A 22766-nucleotide genomic window follows, 5' to 3' on the forward strand; every position below is an offset into this window, starting at 1 on the left:
ATTTCAAGGCTCCTTGTTGGAGCTGTGAAATTGACAAGGCTGCCAGGCTCCTGAGGGGGAATGCCTGGGGTTGGGGGAGAAGCTGGGGCACCTGGACTCTGCTTCCCATGGGGTGAGAAGCCCCAGGCAGTTCCCCTCCACTCCCAGCCGGGAATGGGGAGCAAGAAGCCCTGGGCGGCTTCCCTAACTCCCAGCGGGGAATGGAGAGCTGAGGTGTGGGGGACAGCCCGCCGGGAGCCTGGAAGCCTATGGGGCAGCCAGGCTCCCAGGAGGGAGCTGCCAGCGAAGCTGAGAGACCAGGCTCTCAGCTCCCCACACTTTCCCTCTTAGGTCATTGGAAGTGCTCCTGGTGAGGACGCATACAACCTACCCAAGGTCTCTTCTGGCCTTAAACTCTGTGAATCTATTGATTATTAACTTTATGCACAATGAGTAGTCCCACTGGCTTCAGTGGGCTATTCATTATACATAAAGTTACTTGGATACCCTAAATGTTTATATAATCAGGATCATGAGGGCATGCTGCATACTTCTTATCTGGATAAGATCTAGCCTGCCCCAAAAGGGGGTGTTTGGATCTGGGGTTTTGATTGCAGCCCATCTCTCATTGTCATTGAATTTTCTTGAAGTTTTTTTGTTTAGTTTATGTAGAAAAAAAAAAGGAAAACTGGCAATAAAAACAACTAAAGAAAAGAAAAGAAGTACAAGAGGGACATGAGTCTGAAAAATTGTCTGGTTATTACACAACTGAGCTTCTAGTTCTTAGTTTTTGCTGGCGAGTGAGCACTATCATCCTTAATTGTTCAGCCTTATATTTTCACACCACTGTATAAATGTTTAAAACAAATATTTTCCTAAAAAATCCCTAAAATAACTACATAAGAGATGCATTCCATCATGGTACGTTGGGTGAATTGGAATGGCAGGAGTTGTTGCTGTTCAGGATTGAGAGAAGCAATGAAGTGGGCAAAGATCCATTGAAGGAATTTCCTCATTTTGATGTTTCTTCACTTGGTTCCATTGTGGTTATTCGTCACAACTGGGATCCTTCGGGTCTCAACATGTGCTAAAGAAGAATCTTTGCTAGCTGTCAGTAATATTAGCATCAGCACTGACCTCCTCTTTCTAACATCCAGCCACCAGAGAGGTGAGACTATTACAACCTCCCCAAGTACTTAGTGACATGAGGAGAGAATGAATGACTTTGTGAAGACTGTGGTTGACAACTGCACTCCTTTAGCACAATGGAACTTTCTACATCAAGGATAACAGCTCATCTCTATAGGATAAAGAGCTTTGTCATTGGGCAAACGGTTGTGGAACGGACTCTCACTGGAATTCAGGACCATCACCGATCTCATTACCTCCTGTTTTAAGTGCAAGGCATATTTCTTCAACCCTGCCTTCTCTAACATAAACTTCACTACACACTCTTCTCCTCCTGGGGAGAGGCTGAGAGAACAAACATGAGACAAATGTTGGTTACATTGTTTAATGCACTACTGGAAGGCACTGGTGATGAGAATGGTATAATAACCCATATAGAACAGAAAAGTCACAGGAATGGGAACCAGGGAACTGGGATGAGATCTGAGTTTTGTTTCCCATATATTCTTGGGCATGTCATGTAAGCCAAAATTTTGATATCTAGATGACTGAAGTTAGAGTCTTAAATAAAAGTGGCCTGATAGTGAAATGTGCTGAGCTCCTGAAGCTTGCATTCAAGCAATTAGAGATAGTAGACGTTCAACATTTCTGAAAAGCAGGCCACTTTTATCTCTGTGCCTCGATTTTGTTAGCTATAAAATGGGGATAATACCACCTATTGCACTTCACTGGGGTAGTTGCTTAATATTTGTAATGCTTCCTTGGACAATGGTGCTACAGAAATGCCAAAGATTGATGATGATGATTTAATATTGAGACTTGCTCTGCCATTGCAATTTCAAACACACTTCCTTGCAGATCTGTTTTTGATTGGATTTCCTACTTTGTAAAAGGTCACGCATTTCCTGAGCTAAGGTGACTTGCTGCTAAGCAAGAATGTAAAGTGCTCATGAATAAAGTTGCAAACAATTGGTGCTGCTGACAGTCTTGGCAGAGAGACCAAAGAGTGAATGGGCATTGAGGACAAATGTGCCTCTCACCCCACAGACCAGTACTTTTAGAAAAAAGGTTGAGGACATTGACAGTCTGATGCAGGAAAGAGAGCACTGCCTCTGTGACCACCACTACCAGTTTAGTGCCTTTTGCATAGCAGGAAGCATGGTCTTGCAGTTAAGGCACTGGACTGGGATTCAGAAGATGTGGATTCTATTCCTGGCTCTAACCAGGACTTCTGGTGTGACTTTGGTCATTTAATCCCTCAGTCACTTACTGTGCATGCTAGCGACAAGCAGAAATAATGATGATAATTAATAGGGTTGTCAATTAATCATAATTAACTCACACGATTAACTAAAAAAAATTAATCACGATTAATCGGAGTTTTAATCACACTGTTAAACAATAGAATACCAATTGAAATGTATTAACTATTTTGGATGTTTTTCTACATTTTCGAATATGTTTGATTTCAATTACAACAGAATACAAAGTGTACAGTACTCACTTTATATTTTTATTAAAAATATTTGCACTGTAAAAATGATAAAAGAAATAGTATATTTCAATAGTATATTTCAATTCACCTCACACAAATACTGTAGTGCAATCTCTTTATTGTGAAGGCGCAACTTACAAATGTAGATTTTTTTTTTTTTACATAATTGCACTCAAAAACAAATTAATGGAAAACTTTAGAGCCTACAAGTCCTCTTAGTCCTACTTCTTGTTCAGTGAATTGTTAGGAGAAACAAGTTTGTTTACGTTTACGGGAGATAATGCTGCTCACTTCTTATTTACAATGTAACCTGAAAGTGGGAACAGACGTCTGCATGGAACTTTTGTAGCTGGCATTGCAAGTTATTTACATGCCAGATATGCTAAACATTCGTTTGTCCCTTCATGCTTTGGCCACCATTCCAGAGGAAATACTTCCATGCTGATGACGCTCTTTAAAAATATAATGCTTGAATTAAATTTGCGACTGAACTCCTGCTCTGTGTTTTACCCACATTCTGCATATATTTCATGTTATAGCAGTTTCGGATGATGACCCAGCATGTTGTTCGTTTTAAGAACACTTTCACTGTAGATTTCACAAAATGCAAAGAAGGTACCAATGTGAGATTTCTAAAGATAGCTACAGCAATCAACCCAAGGTTTAAGAATCTGCAATGCCTTCCAAAATCTGATCGGGACAGGGTGTGGAGCATTCTTTCAAAAGTCTTAAAAGAGCAAAACTCCGATGTGGAAACTACAGAACCCGAACAACCAGAAAAGAATATCAGCCTTTGGCTGGTGGCATCTGACTCAGATGATGAAAATGAACATGCGTTGGTCTGCAGTGCCAGCTACAGCAGTGCCATATGAACACCTGTTCTCACTTTCGGGTGACATTGTAAACAAGAAGTGGGCAGCATTATCTCCTGCAAATGTAAACAAACTTGTTTGTCTGAGCGATTGGCTGAACAAGAAGTAGGACTGAGTGGACTTGTAGGCTCTAAAGTTTTACTTTGTTTTATTTTTGAATGCATTTTTTTGTACATAATTCTACATTTGTAAGTTCAACTTTCACGATAAAGAGATTGCACTACAGTACTTGTATTAAGTGAATTGAAAAATACTATTTCTTTTATTTTTACAGTGAAAATATTTATAATAAAAATAAATATAAAGTGAGCACTGTACACTTTGTAATTGAAATGAATATATTTGAAAATGTGGAAAACATCCAAAATAGTTATATAAATAGTATTATATTATTATTTAACAGCACTATTAATCATGATTAATTGTTTTAATTGCTTGATTCATCATGATTAATTTTTTTTATTGCTTGACATTATATAATTAATAAATAAAACTAAAAGTTTCCTACTCTGAGGGCAAATGCACATGTTGTATGATACTTAGAGACTTCTAAAAGTTTTTCCTTTGTCCCCTCTTCTCTTGGATGTCAAAGATGTAATTAGTTACATGTTTCCTGTCTCTGACACTAAATACCATCTTAGATAAGAAACATTACATAAATTTGTCAGCAAAGACATAAAATTGTTAGATTCAAAATGGCGGCATTCCACATACTTACATAGGTAATTTCAAGGAGATTTATAACAAGATGCAGAGATTTGCTCACATTGCTACCATTTCAATCCCAGCCTTTTAAAGTCCCTGGTGATCCTAAAAACTTTAATCAGTGAGACATATGAATAACATAATGAACAGTGTCCTTTTAAAGTATCAAGAGCTTCCTTATTTTTGGAATCTTGTGGCTAGTCTTGTAATTGATTTGCAAAATTCATTTCCTAGCATGATGCTATCTTTGAGCTATGAGTATGGGAAAAAAGTCAGACAGGATCGATTTTTTTTGTTTAATTTTAAAATAGCTAAACCAACTTTTTGTTTTTGAGGCTGGTGAAGAATTTGCTTTGAGACTGTGATCCCTTAGCATTACAAGTTTCAGCTGGTCCCTTGAGTAATGTGAAGGGGTATTTTGGAGGCATGACTGAAGTTCACTATTTTCTGCTTCCCAGGGCTGATAGGCAGCCATGAGAAATTGAATGTAAGTTAGAGCAGTCTCGAGGGCATACTAACTTATAATGGTGTTGAGTAAGGCCCTTATATAGCCTCAGGATACAAGGAGTGCAAATGCAGTCGGCTACATTCCCCTGGCCCTCTATTTCCAAATCAACATCACCTCTGATCTGACCACCTCCACGCGCACCATTCGGAAGAACCCAAATTCAGGTCTGGCGTAAGTGCATTTCTATTGACTTCTGCTCAAACCAGCTCTGAGTTTCTCTCTAGGTATTACAAAGGCATCTGCCACAACGGGTCAGTTTCTGACAACCTTATCACGTTACATATATTTTTACTCGGTCAGTGGTCTCACTCAAGTCAGTGGGACCACTCATAAAGTGTCACTCAGCATGAGTTGGAATATTTCAGACTGGCTCTTTAGGATTCTACAGCATGGGGGGGTGCAGCCTATTATTTGGAAGCCTAATATAATATAATTAATAATTAATTATAATTAATTAATATAGAACTGCATTTTAATTTGGCATTTTCTCTTTCTTGCTCTGGAAGTCCAGTATGTTAGACAAGCAGATGACCTTGCTGTTGAATTACATTTCCATATCCATGTCCTTTTAAGCCTTTTCCGACTCACCTTGCTATTACAATAGACCAATTGCTGCATTTTTAAAATGAGTTTTGGAATTATCAGTGTCAGTGTTTTCCTCTTCCATCTGTCAGGTACATTTACTTTGAGAGACAGTCTTTTTGGCTCTGACAAGGAAAGAATCTAGGGATAAACTATAGGATTAGAGAGCATTTGACCTATAAACTCTGCTGCAGTGAAAATTGATCATGGGAGTTTGTTTGTTTATTCACTACTTGTACGTGAAACAGCTCAAGGCCTATAAATAGTGGTCACTCCAGGATTCTTGATGTAGGATCATGAATTCACAATGCCTATGTTCTTTGATTCTTTCCTCTATGCAAGGAGCTTAGACACTAACTTGTCATCAGTCTGAGGAGAACATATATGAAAGCATCTCATTTGTTTAGGTGTTAATAGCAGGGAATGTAAGAGTAACCTTTTGCGCTATAAATTCAATGTGAGTAAACGGAGGCAGTGTGGTATAGTAGTAAAAGGATAGGAAGGAAGAGGAAGCATGGCCCTATGGTTAAAAAAAGGGATCGGTACTCAAGCTCTAGTTTCAAGTCTCACCTCTGTTACAGACTGAATGTGTGATCCTGGGCAAGTCATTTAATCTCTCTTTGCCTTAGTTTCTTATCTGTAAAATGAGGATCATAATACTTCCTTTCTCCAACCTGCCACACTGTAACACTGGGACAGGGATTATCTCTTTCTATATATATGTTAAGTGCTTACCACAGTAGGGGCCTCTAGGCACTACTTTAACATGAGAACATAAGAACGGCCATACTGGGTCAGACCAAAGGTCCATCTATCTCAGAGGTTCCCAGACTTGGTTCACGGCTTGTTCGGGGTAAGTCCCTGGTGGTTCCTGAGACACTTTGTTTACCTGAAGCGTCCACAGGTACAGCCGCTTGCAGCTCCCAGTGGCCGCGGTTCGCTGCTCCCTGCCAATGGGAGCTGTGGGAAGTGGTGGCCCGGCCCATGCCACTTCCCGCAGCTCCCATTGGCTGGGAACGGCAAACCACGGCCACTGGGAGCTGTGAGCAGCTGTACCTGCGGACGCTCATGTAAACATAGCATCTCGCGGCCTGCCAGGGGCTTACCTGAACGAGCCACAAACCAAGTTTGGGAATCACTGATCTAGCCCATTCTCCTATCTTCCAACAGTGGCCAATGCTAGCTGCCCAGAGGGAATGAACAGAACAGGTAATCACCAAGTAAGTGATCCATCCCCTGACACCCATTCCCAACTTCTGGCAAACAGAGGCCAGGGACACCATTCCAGCCCATCCTGGCTAATAGCTGTTGATGGACCTATCCTCCATGAACTTATCTAGTTCTTTTTTTAACCCTGTTATAGTCTTGGCCTTCACAATATCCTCTGGGATGGAGTTCCACAGGTTGACTGTGCGTTGTGTGAAAAAATACTTCCTTTAGTTTGTTTTAAACCAGCTGCCTATTAATTTCATTTGCTGATCCCTAGTTCTTGTGTTATGAGAAGAAATAAATAACACTTTCTTATTACTTTCTCCACACCAGTCATAATTTTATACACCTGTATCATATCCCCCCCAGTTGCTTCTTTTCCAAGCTGAAAAGTCCCAGTCCTATTAATTTTTCCTTATACGGCAGACGTTGCATACCCCTAATCATTTTTGTTGCCCATTTTTGAACTTTTCCAATTCCAATATATCTTTTTTGAGATGGGGCAACCACAGCTGCATGCAGTATTCAAGATGTGGGCGTACCATGGATTTATACAGAGGCAATAATATATTTTCTATCAGAAGCAGTTATCTAACAAAAGCAGTTAATAAGGAGTGGGAGACCTAAGTTCTATTTTCAGCTCTCTTTCTGGCTTGCTGTGTGACTTAGGGCTAGTTGCTTAACCTCTCTCATTCATTTTCACTATCTGTAAAATGGGGATAAGGACAGTTTGTAACATACGGTGAGATCTGTGAATGAAAAGGGCAATATTGTAATCGTTGGGAGGTGCCAGAGTGATGGGCACTGGTGATGAGGGGGATGGTGATGGTGATGAGGAATAGGATGGCGAACATTTCAGGTTGCAGAACAACCTGAAATGTTAGCCATCCTCTTCCTCATAACCGTGGCCATCAATCTGTACCTCCCCCGGACTATGTCAGAAATGCAAAGTATGATGGATGCAAAGTGATCACTCAGATGCTATGGAAAAAGGATCATTTTGAGACAGAGTGGGAGAGATGGTCGGATTTAATATTTATTGCTGCTACATTCATACTTACCTTTTTAACATGCCACCTGAAGCTGGTTGGAATTGTTTATTTTGTCAGATGTGCTATTATTGGATGTTGTGTGGGGGTCAGATTAATTTCCTCAAATATCTTACCAGGTCAGATGTTTTTTCTTTGTAATGTTATGTTTAAAAAATCTCCGTCAATTTAAGCCGAGGCAGTGGTTTATACACTGTTAGTTATATATGAACTGATACTGTGGATTCAGTGAGTCACAAGCTGACATCTTTGTTATCTGAGAAGTCATGCAAAGGGGAGACGGGAGTCAGTCTTATTACAGGAGTTTGGAGAGTTTGGGCATCATTTGTCATCTGATTACGATGCATGTTAAAAGTTAGTTCTGGTCTCAGACAAAATAGTTATGGCGAGACTTCTTTGATATAAAAACAATGCAGGTTTTAATATCAGTGCATGACAGCTATATCGGTCTCTCTGTGGCTAGAGCTTTCTTTGTTTGATTCTCCAGACTCTGGAACTTTTCACCTAAGATACTAACAGGAAATATTTACGACTGTATGCTGGATTCTGCTTTTGATTTTCTTGGCTGTGTATCCCTTCAATAGTGTATCGAGTGGAACCTGCTTACAGGGCCAAGTCCTCTGTACAGTGCCTTGCCTGAGTGTCCAGACCATGCGCTGGTCAGATATGTCGTGTGACAAATTGCCGGCACTACTATGATGGGTCTCGTGCTCTCTCTTCTTGGGGGGGTTCAGGGCACCATGGGGTTGGGCTACTTGGGACGAGAGGCAGTGCTGTCGTGATAGGCCATCAGCGTTGCCGTGTTGGCTTCTGGCCCTATGCTGTACCCAGAAATGGAAGGGCTGCAGGGATAGGAACCACCTAGTCACTCTTGCGTTCTTCTCCTTGTTTCTGTGCATCCACTGGAGTGGGGCGTGGTCTGTCACGAGGGTAAACCGCCGCCCCAGTAGGTAGTAGCGGAGAGTCTCCATAGCCCATTTTACCACCAGACATTCCTTTTCAACGACGGCATACTGTTGTTCCTGGGGAGGAGTTTCCAGCTGAGGTACAAGATGGGGTGTTCCTCCTCCCCTACCATCTGCGAAAGGACGGCTCCTAGCCCTACCTCCGAGGCATCTGTTTGTAGGATGAATTACTTCTCAAACTCTGGGCCTATGAGTACTGGATGGCAGCAAAGGGCTGTCCTTAAATCTGCAAATGTTCCTTCTGCCACATCAGTCCACTTTACTATCTCGGGGCCCCGAGCCTTTATCAAATCCATCAATGGCCCTGCTCTTGTGGCGAAATGAGGGATGAATCTCTCATAGTATCCTAATATCCCTAGAAATGCTCTGACCTGCTTTTTGTGGACTGGTCGAGGCCAGCCTTGTATTGCCTCTACTTTATTCCTTTGAGGTTTGTTTCACCAAACCTCTCCCTACTACATACCCGAGGTATCTGGCCTCAGCTAGTCCTATCACGCACTTGAGAGGGTTGGCAGTGAGGCCGGCCTTCCGCAGGGCATCTAGCACTGCTTCTATTTTTCCTAGGTGCGTTTCCCAGTCAGGGCTATAGATGACTATGTCATCTAGATAGGCGGCGGCATACTTGTCATGCGGTCGCAGCAATTTGTCCATAAGTCGTTGGAATGTTGCAGGGGCCCCATGGAGTCCGAAAAGGAGGACAGTGTATTGGAACAGGCCATCGGGTGTAGAGAAGGCAGTCTTTTCCTTGGCATTCTCGGCCAGGGGAATTTGCCAATATCCTTTGGTCAGGTCCAGAGTGGTTAGGTATCGGGCCTTGCCTAACTGATCAACTATCTCGTCAGTGTGTGGTATCGGATAGGCATCGAATTGGGATACTTCATTCAACTTCCAAAAGTTGTTGCAAAACCTCAGGGTGCAGTCAGGCTTGGGGACTAGGATGATAGGGCTGTACCACTGGCTGTGGGATTCTTCAATAACCCCAAGTTCCAGCATCTTCTTCACTTCTGTCCTAATTTCTTCCCTTTTACCTTCCGGTATTCGGTACAGTCTTATTGTCACCCTTACTCTGGGCCTGGTGACAATATGATGTTGGACCAGTGTCGTACGCCCCGGCTGTGTACAGAACACGTCCTGGTTCCGTTGGCTCATATCAATGACCTCTGTTCTTTGTTCTGGAGTTAACTCAGGAGATATCTCCACCTGCCCCTGTGGGTCGTCTGTCTGGGGTGGAGTTCCCCGAATGACCAGGCATGTCTCTCGGTCACGCCAGGGCTTCAGTAAGTTGATGTGGTAGATTTGCTCTGGCCTTTGGCGGTCTGGTTGTCTGACCTTATAGTCCACCTCCCCAATGGCTTCCACTATCTCGTGGTCCATGCCAGCTGGCTAGGAATTTGCTTTCTGCTGTCGGCACTAGCACCATCATCCGTTCCCCGGGCTGAAATCTCCATACTTTCGCCCGACGGTTGTAATATGTCCACTGGGCCTCTTGTGCTTTTTCCAGATGTTCCAGATGTTCTATAGGGGTTACTCGAGTTATTCGCTCTCTCATCTGAGTGAAGTGCTCAATGACATTCTTTCCTGGGTTGGGTTGTTCTTCCCAATCTTCCTTGGCAATATCTAATATTCCGTGTGGGTGGTGTCTGTATAGTAGTTCAAAGGGAGAGAAACCAGTGGATGCCTGGGGAAATTCCTGTTTTGCAAACATTAGATATGGTAGAAGGGTATCCCACTCTTTTCAGTCCTGTGCTACCACCTTCCGGATCATACTTTTAAGGGTACGGTTAAACTGCTCAACCAGTCCATCTGTTTGTGGATGGTAGACTGAGGTCGGTGTGGCCTGGATGCGGAGTAGGGTACATAAATCTTTCTTTAATTTTGACATAAAAGGGGTTCCTTGGTCTGTCAGGATCTCCTTAGGGATGCCCACTCTGGCAAAAACCTGGAGTAGTTCTTTTGTTATTGCCTTGGATGTGGGGTTTCTTAAAGGAATGGCTTCTGGATACCACGTGGCTTAGTCAAGGATGACTAGTACGTTTTGGTGGCCCTGTGCTGATCTTTCCAGTGGGCCCACTATGTCCATGGCTATCCTCTTGAAAGGGACTTCAATAATAGGCAAAGGTACTAATGGGGCCCACAAGCGAGGTCGGGGGCTATGCAACTGGCATTCAGGGCAGGAGGCACAATAGTGCTGGACTTCTGCACGTATTCCTGGCCAATAAAACCTTCTTAGGACTTTATCCAGTGTCTTGTCTGCTCCTAGATGTCCCCCAAATGGATGACTGTGAGCTAAGTCTAGTACTGCCCTTGTGTGTTTCCGTGGGACTAAGAGTTGCTCTACTTCTTCCCCTCATATTTGCGCTATCCTGTACAACAGATCGCGTTTGAGCACATAATATGGCCTTGGGCCTTTGGTCTTTACTTCCATGGGTATGCCATTTACTTCCACTACCCCCTCCCTTACATTTGCATTGGCTTGGTCCTGCCGGAAATTCTCATGTGCGGTATCAATCTGACCTAATTCCAGGGGGCCTGTTTCTACTCCGCCCCCTGGGTTGCCCTACTTGGGCTAACAACCATCTCCGAGTCCTCACTGGCCTGAATTATCTCCTGGCATCCTGAACGGGTTCGCCTACCAACAAGGGAGGTTTTCTGGTTCTCTGCTAGAATCCTGGTCCCTAATCTTTTAACTGCCCTCCTTTCCCGCCTAGACTTTTGGGGTTTTCTGGGGGATGAGAATAACTCTGGGGCAAATTCGGCAAACATTGGGGTGAGGCTATCTGTAGGTGCCTCCGTCTCAACCCGGGGTTGCCACCCTCCCCTGACTCTATTGTGGGGAGTAAGCTCTCAAACCTGGGGAAGTCCCTACCAATTAAGACAGGGTATGGGAGCCTGGGGACCACCCCTGCAGTCACCCTGGTAGTATTCCCCTGGATCTCAATCTGTACCGGGATTGTGGGGTAGAAATTTACGGTGCCATACGCATGTTACCCCTGTGTTACCCCTGGTCTTGCCCCACCAACTTCCCCGAGACCAGCGTGACAGCATTCCCGGAATCTATTAATGCTATGGTCTCAATACCATTCATTTTTACTGATCTTGTATACCCATGCGAGGTCATTGCGACTCCTACCAGGCTGATTAGGCCACATTGCTCCCCGGGATCCCCCAGATTACATTGCATAGGCTCTTCCCTGTTGGGGTATTGGGCTGCTATATGCCCCAATTCCCCACGCTCATAACACTGCCCCCTTATTCCAGTTGCCGCCCTCTCCCTGGGGCTATTTGACTGGCCCCCCCCCAGTCCTCTCTACCCAAACCCCCAGGTCCCTTCTTGGCCTCAGGCCATTCCTCGGTGTCTTTCCTCCCAGTTATGGTTCTCTTGGAGTTCTCGACAGTCCGGGGCCTTGGGTTTGGGACTGGCTTCCTGGTTTGCCGTATCTCACCCCCTGGGGTCTGGAACAGTTTGCGGGCTGCCAGGTGTCTTTCCACGAGGGAGACCAACTCATCATAGGTGGAGGGGTCATTCTGCCCAACCCAAGCCCAGAGGCCTGGTGGTAGCTCCCTCGCATACCGGTCCAGTACCAGGACCTCCGTCATCTTCTCAGAGCTGAGGGCCTCAGGGCACAGCCATTTCCGGGTCAGGTGGATCAGGTCAAACAATTGCGATCAGGGTGTCTTGTCCTCTGTATACTGCCACTCATGGATCCTGTGGGATTGCAATGCTGTCTTTACTCCGGATCTGGCCAGGATCTCTGCCTTCAGCTGGGGGTAATCTGCTGCAGTCTCCGCAGCCATATTGTAGTAGACCTTCTGGGCCTCCCCACACAGGAACGGGGCGAGGATGCCAGACCACTGATCTCGGGCCAGGCCTCCCGCAGGGTTGCTCTTTCAAAAGCCAGGAGGTATGCCTCCACGTCATCCTCCTGTGTCATTTTCTGTCGGCAGTGGCTGTCCTGTATGGTCCGGGTCCCGTCGCAGTTGCAGTTCAGCTCCATAAGGGCCTTCATCTGGTTCACCAGCTCTTGCAGCAGGGCTCTGTCCTGGGCAGCCTGACTCATCAACAGACAATTAGTCTCCTGCTGCATCCGAGTCGCCTCCTGTTGGGCGGTTGCTTGGACCCAGGTAGCCTCCTGCTGGGCTGCAGTGGCTTGTATTAGGGCCTTGACACGTCATCCATCTTAGGGACAGGAGGGTTTTGGCTAACCCTGGTTTAAGTCCCCAGCATGTAGATCCCACTACTGACACCATGTGTGGCAAACTGCCAGCACTACTATGATGGGTCTCGCGCTTTCTCTTCTTTGGGAGGGGGGTTCAGGGCACCATTTCTTGCCCCTGAACTGGGGTATTAACTGCCCCATTAGTGTCCTAGAGGAGGGGAGTGGAGAGGGAGGGACCCGGGTCCCTGCCCAGGGGCCCTAGGGATAGTGGTAAACCACTTGAACTAGCGGTTCCTTCCCCTGGGCTACTTCCCTCTCCTGCCCTTCAGCTTGTGGAGCTTCCTGCTCTCCCTCTGCACAAACCGGGTGTCCCTTTACCTAGGGTCTTGGTCTTCTTAGCCCACTGCAGCGCTTCTCCAAACTCTCCTCTGCTTCCTTCCAAACTGCTCTCTGCTCCAACACCAATCCACTCTGCTTCAACTCCTCCAAACTGCTGATCCAACACCAATCCACGTGGCTTCAACTCCTACTCTTGTCTGATTGAAGCAGGGGAGTTTTATCATGTGACTGGCTTCAGGTGCTTTAATTAATCCATTGCAAACTTTCTTCCCTCTACAGGGAATAGGGCTTCCTTCTAACACTCTCCTGCTGCCCTCTGGCCATGCTGTATCACAGTGGGCACATGAAGAATTCCCTCTTCTGCCCTGGAAGCTTTGGAATTGTGCCACAGAGTCTATTTCGGCCCAGTGTCTTGTGTAGCCTCTGTAGTCTTTTATGTGAGATGTGCATAGGAATGGGTCCTCCGTCCCTGCCTTCATGTCTCCCCTGGCACACCCAAACAGTTTCCACTTCCCATTCCCTTCATGCGGCCCCTCAGGGACTATTACACAGGACACACAGAGCTCTGCACCGACTGCCTTGCTGCTTTGCATTCACGCTCTTCTCCCTTGCGCAATAGAACTGCACTGGTTCCAATGGCAAGGAGCCCTCTGTGGCAGAAGGGAAGGGCACTGAACTGGCCCATAGTGAACTCCAGTATAATGAAGCCCCATTTATAGTGATATAGTATGGAAGTCCTGAATTGTTTCCATGCAGCTCAATGGACAAACTAAAGTTTTGGTTTTAGTGACCTGCTGTTTATTTTGTAGTTGTTCTGCAGGAAGAAAAAATACTTTGGTGCAAGAGGGCCCCACAGTATCCAAGCATATTACTCAGAGCTCCTTGTGCTTTCTGTAGTTTTAAGAAAAATATTTAGCAGGTTTTTTTACTCTTTAGAATGCGTTACACACACTAATCTCCAGAACAGCATAGTGGAGGCAGGAAAGTATTCTTATCCCCATTGTACAGATGGGGAAACTGAGGCAGACTGGTCAAGTGGCTTCCTCAATGCCACAGAGGGAATCTGTGTTAGAAACAAGATTAGAATGCAGGAATCCCTGCCTATTCGTTCTGTGTTCAGATCACTAGTCCTGACCCTATGTGCCTGAAAATTGTCTGCAAATCTCCAAGTAAGTGAACAAAAACTTCTCTACCACTCATGAAGAGGTGCATTTAGTTTTGTGTAGATGCGGCTTTCATGTTTGGGAAGGAACTTTGTCAGTCCTGACAATTGGCTTAGCTGCTGTTACCCCGGGATTCACAGTATTAGCATCACAGACTCAAAAAAGGGTACTGCCAGGTGGGGGCTCTCCTTGCTAGCAGTGGGGCCCAGACTCCCACACCTTGCTGTTGGGTGGAGACCCCCCTTCCTGCTGTTGGGGAGGCAGGAATTCACCAGGAATCGCTCCAGTACTGTTATCAGTACAAATACTCTATTTTATCAGCAACAGACCAATTCCAGCCCCAGCCTCTCTATAGCATGAGTTGACAGTGCCAAGTCTGGGGGTGTTGTGTTTATTTAGATGAAATATATGGGCCCACAGCTTCAAAGGTGTTAACATAACCTAGTCACTGTCCAACATTAAACGGTTTTAAACACGGTTCGGGGTTTGGCAGACAGTGATCTCAGCCTGCTTTGTACTATGGCAAACACGTTATTAAAAAACCTTTTAACATTTGATTAAAGATACAGAAAAAGAAGAAAAAACAGGTAAAGCATTTGAAATGTGAAGGACTGAATAAGATTTTAATTTTACATCATCTCTTGTTCCGTAAGAGAATACAATCTCTTAAATGGTATCAAAGATGGTAACAATTGTCCTTTTTGGGGGAAAAGAGAAGTTGTTAGTTGAGATGGGCTGAAGCTGTTGTTAGTGCTGTAGTTGTTAAAGTCCTAAAAAGAAAAAACAAGACACACACACACACAAAACGGGAGAGAAAAGAACAGCAAAGAGAAAATGCAGCTTCTCTTTCTGACTTCCATTGCAACCTCACTGCTGGAAAAACACAGGCATGGCACCTGGTCTTATCAGCCACTCAGAGACCTGGCAAACTCCTACCAGCATTGGGCTGCTAAGGGCTTTGGTTTTGTCTGCCTTTTTCTGGGTCACAGGCTTACAGCAGTGTTTCAGGATATGCAGTCTTGGACACTTAAGCTAGACTCTTATTAGACAAAAGGAAAAAGGAGAGAGACGGAAAAGAGAAGAGATAAGGCAGGGAAGGAAAAGGATACATTTTGGGGGGGATGGAGAGAGAGAACCACGTCTCATATCCCAGGGTGTGGTTGGGATTCAGCTGCAGCTGGTAGAGGTGGCCATGTCACTTGGGTCTCTCTCTGGCCTGGTCTGGTCAGGACAGCTCTCAGAATCAGGATAACAACGTCCTGGCAGGATCCCAGGAGATGGTGGCAGCTCTGACGGTGAAGCTGACTCCTGTAGCTAATTTTTCTCCCCAGAGTATCTTTCTTTAAGGACCCAAAATGGAATGATGGGTGGAATAGCCCTTCCTCTCATTATTTTGTCCACCAATTAGGCCTAATTTCTGACACTAATTTTGGTTAATTGATTTTTCGGTCTCACACTGTCTTTTAATGCATATTTTAACACAGTCCTTGAATGTTATCAGTAGGTCTTTTTGTTTGTTTGAATTGTTTTTCTGTGTCCCTTTGGCAACTTTTCCCATCAACCTTTGTTGTTATATGTTATTGTGACACTTTATGAACTTTCACTCACTTTCCACAGTTGAGCTCATAATTTGGATTAATTTATAGGTCCAATTATCACAACAGTATTTGCTGCATTTGGCACCATAGTCCCGATGCTGGCCTGGGCTTCCTTGCTGGGTCTCTGCTGCTCCCTGGATCTGGTCCCCAAGGCAGTCCCTCAGCTGTGGGTTCTGCCACAGAGCTGTCTCTCTGGTAGCCACAGCACCATCGAGTTCCATACCACCTCACTGCGAGGGACATAAAGGATGCAGTGCATTTGCACTGCCCTGCTCCGTCCCTCAGACACGGCTCACAGCTTCCTTCGCTTTGGGCTCTGGTTGGTTCTCATGTGCCACATGGTGCAGGCTCACTGGGGCTGAACGCTCAGGCTGCTCTCTGGCTCTGTTCCCCCATCCAGGTCTAGCTCTCAGGTGTTCCTGCACCGCTTCTGCCCTAGCCGTTCCTTCTTTCCAAGAGTGCTCACCACGAGAAACTGGGTGAGATTTCTTGCCATCTCTCTGCCCAACTCCTGTTTGCTCATTGCCTCGCCATTCACAGCTTTGGGGGCAGGCCCACCTTCCACAGCACTGCTGCTGTTTTGTGGAGTGAGAATTCACAGTGCCACAGTGGGGCTTCACACCTCCCCAGCAAGCACTGTAAGGAAGTATAGGAATACCGCAAAGCCTGAGGTAATGTGAACTAAGGGAAACATTTCTAAGTGTGGTTACTGTCATGGTAAAATAGCTATATAGAAAAGCCCATTTGTCATATGTTCCTGTTCTCCCATCCTGCCTGGGAGCAGCCCTTCCAGACAGTATTATGGCTCTACCAGTCAGGAAGCAGGAGTCAAAGATCTGTCAATCACTGGTGGCATATAAACCCCACTCTGCCCACTTCCTTTCAGGCTTTGTCTTTTCTATTTGTGAGCTGACCAGCTAGTCATGACTGCCACTGCCAGCTGATTCTGTCTTTTGCTGCATACCGAGTTTGGCCAGGTAGTACCTTAGGCTATCCTATAGGTTAGCCCAATTTTGGCATAATACTGCTTGTTACATCCATAGTCTTTACAGAGTATTGCTGCGTAGGATGGGTGAGGAAAGACGGACAGCGAAAAAAGATTGAGCACCGGTAATCCTGTTTGTCATAGTCCTCTCTTCTCCCATCCTGCATCCCTCCCACGGCCCCTCGGGGAGTGTCATTTTGAGCATAACATTCTATGTTCCTGCTTTGAAGTTTCCTCCCTGAGAGGAAGTGACTGGACTGGGGTTCATATGCTACCTATGATTGAAAGATGTTAACCTTTTGCCTTCCTGAGTGGTGGAGCCATAACTCTCTGTTTATGTTTTTTCCAGATAGGATGGGGAAAGAAAGGACTGCCTCAAGCTGAATTCCAGGTGAGAAATCTTACGACCGTATATAAGAGTGAGGAGGCCTGATATGGAAGAGGCCTGGTATGGTCCTGTGCATCTTTGAGGCTGCCTCTTATTTTGTGCTCCAACCCAGAAGTTGAAATTTTCTGGGATATATGAGCTAGGTTTATTCATGTAAAGTTTCAGGCTAAGGGGGTTCTGAGGAGCTGGTCTTTGACCCTGGAATTCTCTTCCCCCCCGTCATTCTGATAGACTGTGGGGGAGGGATAGCTCAGTGGTTTGAGCATTGGCCTGCTAAACCCAGGGCTGTGAGTCCAATCCTTGAGGGGCCATTTAGGGATCTGGGGCAAAAATTGTGAATTGGTTCTGCTTTGAGCAGGGGATTGGACTAGATGACCTCCTGAGGTCCTTTCCAACCCTGTGATCCCAGGTTTATTGACCTGCAGGGCACACTGCAAGTCTTCTCTATTTTCCTAGGCTTTTTTCTGAGAGGACAGTTGAAGGGTTTTTCTTCTCTCTCAAAGGATTGTGGGAGTGTTTGGGAGGGATGCTGAGAGTTTGTGTGCTTTGCTGTTCTCCCTGTGTTTCTTTCTGTGGGAAAATGGGGTTTTGTTTTTTTTGTGTTTGTTTAGTTTTGTGGTGGTTGTAGGGTTGCCAGTTTTGGTTAACGTATTCCTGGAGGTTTTATCATATGATATAATCTTTTATTAAATATTAGGGCTGTCAAGCGATTAAAAAGATTAATCATGCGATTAATCGCATAGCTAAACAATAATAGAGTACCATTTATTTAAACATTTTTGTATGTTTTCAACATTTTCAAATATATTGATTTCAATTATAACACAGAATACAAAGTGTACAGTGCTCACTTTATATTTATTTTTGATTACAAATATTTGCACTATAAAAAACAAAAGAAACTGTAATTTTTCAATTCACCTAATATAAGTACTAGCTCTTTCTCATGAAAGTTGAACTCAAAAATGTAGAATTATGTTAAAAAAATAACTGCATTCAAAAATGAAACAATGTAAAACTTTAGAGCCCACAAGTCCACTCACTCCTATTTCTTGTTCAGCCAATCGCTCAGACAAACAAGTTAGTTTACATTTGCAGGAGATAATGCTGCCTGCTTCTTGTTCACAGTGTCACCTGAAAGTGAGAAGAGGCATTCGCATGGCACTGTTCTAGCTGGCGTCACAAGATATTTACGTGCCAGATGCTTGCATGTCCCTTCATGCTTCCACCACCATTCCAGAGGACATGCTTCCATGCTGATGACGGGTTCTGCTCAATAACAATCCAAAGCAGTGAGGACCGACGCATGTTCATTTTCATCATCTGAGTCAGATGCCACCAGCAGAAGGCTGATTTTCCTTTTTGGTGGTTCGGGTTCTGTAGCTTCCACATTAGAGTGTTGTTCTTTTAAGACTTCTGAAAGCATGCACCATACCTCATCCCTCTCAGATTTTGGAAGGCACTTCAGATTCTTAAATCTTGGGTCGAGCGCTGTAGCTATCTTTAGAAATCTCACATTGGTACCTTCTTTGCGTTTTGTCAAATCTGCAGCAAAAGTGTTCTTAAAATGAACATGTGCTGAGTCATCATCTGAGTCTGCTGTTACATGAAATATATGGTGGAATGTGGGTAAAATAGAGCCGGAGACCTACAATTCTCCCCCAAAGAGTTCAGTTACAAATGTAATTAACACATTATTTTTTTAACAAGCATCGTTGGCATCAATGCATGTCCTCTGGAATGGTGGCTGAATCAAGAAGGGGCATACAAATATTTAGCATATCTGGCACGTAAAGACCTTGCAATGCTGTCTACAAAAGTCCCATGCGAATGCCTGTTCTCGCTTTCAGGTGATATCATAAATAAGCAGTGGGCAGCATTATCTCCCATAAATGTACACAAACTTGTTTGTCGTAGTGATTGGCTGAATGAGAAATAGGACTGAGTGGACTTGTAGACTCTAAAGATTTGCATTGTTTTGTTTTTGAGTGCAGTTATGTCACAAAAAAAATCTACATTTGTAAATTGAACTTTCACGATAAAGAGATTGCACTACAGTACTTGTATGAGGTGAATTGAAAAATACTGTTTCTTTTGTTTATCATTTTTACAGTTCAAATATTTGTAATAATAATAATATAAAGTGAGCACTGTACACTTCGTATTCTGTGTTGTAACTGAAATCAATATATTTGAAAATGAAGAAAAACATCCAAAAATATTTAATAAATTTCAATTGGTATTCTATTGTTTAACAATGCGATTAATTGTGATTCATTTTTTTAATTGCGATTAATGTTTGTGAGTTAATCATGTGAGTTAACTGTGATTAGTCGACAGCCCTATTCAAGATTAATCTTTAATTCCTGGGGACGATCCTGGAAGGTTGGTGACCCTATGAGGTTCTGTGGTTAATTTCAGGTTTTCTTTTGTTTTAGCAGGCTTTTGTTTGTCCGCCGGGCTGGCATGGCTAGCTCCGGGGGGACAAAGAACTCCGTTTGTTGTGGATTCTGAAGTTTAACCCTTGATCATGGGTTGCGGATTTCACCTCCAAACTCTGCCTCTGTGGGGAAATGTGTTTGGATTCAAAAATATGAAGTATGCCTGCCCCATGAGCAAGGTTATTGTTGTGTTTGTTGTCATGCTTGGCTTTGTTGAGCAGATGTTTGTGGAGGGGATTGTTTTGCAGGTATTTTTGTCCCTGTAGTGTTCCTCTCAACACCTGCTATTAAATACCTGCTATCTTTAATGTTTCTCATTCTTTAGGAAATGAGCAGCTGGCTAGAGACCTAGCGAGTTATGGTAAGATCACTTGTCCTGTTAGGATGATTCCTCTCAGCTGTATAGCCCCAGAGGTTTAACATGTCTTGTCTTTTCATACGCAGGTTTATCAGATATTAAACAATGCTTTCGAAGTTGTAAAAGTGTCCCTAAATATAGGATAGGGGAGTGGGACTACATTGTGTTTGTTGCCACTGAGGACGTGGCCTAGGGTGACCAGATAGCAAGTGTGAAATATCGGGACAGGGGTTGGGGGGGGGCAATAGACGCCTATATAAAACAAAGCCCTGAATATCAGGACTGTTCCTATAAAACTGGGATATCTGGTCACCCCAACGTGGCCTATTTTCATTGTGGGAGTCTGACATATTTAGTTAATCAGTGTCCTAAGAAGAGGCAGGCTGCCCCTGGGAATGGTGACTCTTGTTCCTGGGAATGTGTGTGTGTGTGTGTGCGTGTGGGTGGTTTCTGAGAGTAAAGCACAGAAAAGGGTGGCTGTGGCAGAGACTGGGTCCCAACAGGCTCCAGATGGCTCTGGGGATGCTGGTTCTGGGCAGTTAGTGCCCTCTTTACAACCTGGGGGAGATGGTATCACTCATTCGGTAGCTCCTGACTCAGTGGCATGACAGCCTGAGCCTGGTTGCGAAATGGAAGCTGAGCCCATTGCTATGGAACCCACGGCCTAGGCTGAAGATTCTGACTTGTTGCGCCCCCTCCCCCCCGGCAGCAGATGGGGAAATGCCACGGCTGCCCACTCCATGGCACCACCAGCCAGAGGAGCAGCTGCCCCTGACTGTCTGGCTCTGTTATCCTGCCTAGGATCTGGCCGGAGGATAGGGGCTGAGGGAGAGGAGGAGGTGGGGGTGCGTGGAGCTGCCCCCAGGACTATCCCACCCTAGGTAAGGCACTGCAGTTTTGGGGGACAACACCCTTGTGCCCCTTCAACTCTGCCCCTGGGCTCAAGGGTTCTGCCCATGGTGGCAGGGCTTCAGGGGGATGGGGAAGAGAGCTCAGGGTTTCAGCCCCGCACTGCTCCCGCCTTGAGCCCCGTGGGGGTGGGGGCGTTGAGACTCGGGGCACGGGCTTTCAGAGCCAGGGCTCTGTGGCCCTCCTGAAAGGGCTCGCAGACCCTCCAGGGGGCCACGGACACCTGGTTGAGAACCACTGATCTACTTATAGTGAATGGTGTTTTGATCACCCTCTTTCCAACTCTGCAGGGAAATCAGACAGGATTGTTCCCTGTGTGGATTATTATATGCTCTTTCTATTGGCCTTTCTAGCTTTCCAATCCCTGTTCCAGTTTGTACTCTGGTGAAAGTCTCTGCATGTGCTGACAATGTGACTGTGTTTATTTCTAATGATTCTGATATCCAGGTTTTGAATGAATGTCAACAATCTTTTGAGTAGAGTTCCTCAGCTTACTTAAATTGGAGGAAGAGTGACACATTCCTGCTGGGGACTTGGATGATTTCCCACCCCCTGACTTTGACAGAGAGGCTTGGGAATTGTGCTGAAATCAGATGATATTTTGGGTCAGAATTGGGAGGGAGTTATGGAAAAGTTGGAGGGGAAGTTGTAAAGCTGGTAGTGGTCTTTGCCTTGACTCTCTTTTTCAGGGCGGGTGTTAGTAATTGTTGATTTAATTGCCACTGTGTTGTGGCATAATGTCTTCTTTAGGATCTCCCTCCACTCTTTCTAGAAAAAGTTCAGAAGGTTATTTTTTTTAACCTTTGCTGGGATGGCTATCATTGACTGAGATGCAGAGTATTTTGTATCTGCCTGCTTAGAAAGGGGCATCAAGGTCTCATTGTTCCTTTGAGCAGAGTCATGAGGATTGGTAGTCTTGTTCCTAGAAGTCCCCTCTTCCTGTATTGCAGCAAGTGTGACAAAACTGGTTCATTTAATTGATTTTACCAATTTTATATAAGGTCTCAGCAGATATCTTAGCTGTCAAGCTTGGTTTTCAACATTTTTCTGGGTTTTTCAGTTTTTATTAGAGGTGGAATCTAATAGGGGCAGAATTGCCAGTCTGGACAGTTGCCTTCTTGAATGAGCTATTCCTTATTATACTAATGTTTCTATTTTCTTGCCTGTTGCTCCTGGTGTAGATTGGGATGTTGACAAACCTGGCGTCTTGCTTGCCTTCAGTCATAGAAGTGTAGGACTGGAAGGGACCTTGAGACGTCATCTAGTCGAGTCCCCTGCATTCAAGGCAGGACCATGTAATACGTAATGGATCTTCTGAATTTACTTTTAATAGCTTAGGCCACAAGTTATTGTATATACTTGTGGTAAAGATTCATCATTTTTGAATGCTTTTTGATTATCCCAATATGGCACGGAGAAGACAGCTTTTGGTGGCAAACTCTATCTATCCAGCCTGGTGAACTGTAGACAAGCCTCTGGTTGTGAAGAGGATGGATAATTTCCAGTGGAGAATTCTTCACAGGGCTACTGCCATGAGTGTGTCTGTGCATCATTTGAGTCTGGAGGTTTCCATGTCATGTCCTTTTTGTGACATGGAGAAGGCTGTTTTTCATGTGTTTCTTACTTGTTCTGGGTTATAAGCATTATTTATTTTACTTCACACTATATTTTGATTATTGCCCCTTGATTTTTATCCTGCTGTATTTATTTTTACTGTTAAGTATAGGGTTACAAATAAATCTGTGGGATGCCCAGCAAACTTTATTTTGGATCAAGCACAGATGGCTATTTAAAAAAGTAGACAATGTAAATTATTTGGAAGAGGTTGCTGATGCTCTTCAGTTCTTTTAGATTTTTAGTGGTTTTACGCCTTCGTGTGAAGTTTAGATATTATACTTTTATAAGCAATTTGAATCAATATATTCAGTGGTGGGTT

The 22766-nt window shown here is 44.5% G+C and overlaps 1 long non-coding RNA gene across 1 annotated transcript in view; it reads left to right on the forward strand.

The window, feature by feature from the left end:
• Nucleotides 1–22766, forward strand: part of LOC114021892 — a 225338-nt gene that overhangs the window by 145695 nt on the left and 56877 nt on the right. Inside the window, exon 3 of the long non-coding RNA XR_003566243.3 lies at nucleotides 17084–17125. This is a non-coding gene — a long non-coding RNA (uncharacterized LOC114021892). The remainder of the gene's footprint in view (nucleotides 1–17083; nucleotides 17126–22766) is intronic.

Source organism: Chelonia mydas, chromosome 3, assembly GCF_015237465.2.
Source record: "Chelonia mydas isolate rCheMyd1 chromosome 3, rCheMyd1.pri.v2, whole genome shotgun sequence".
In the NCBI taxonomy this organism is placed as follows: Eukaryota; Metazoa; Chordata; order Testudines; family Cheloniidae; genus Chelonia; species Chelonia mydas.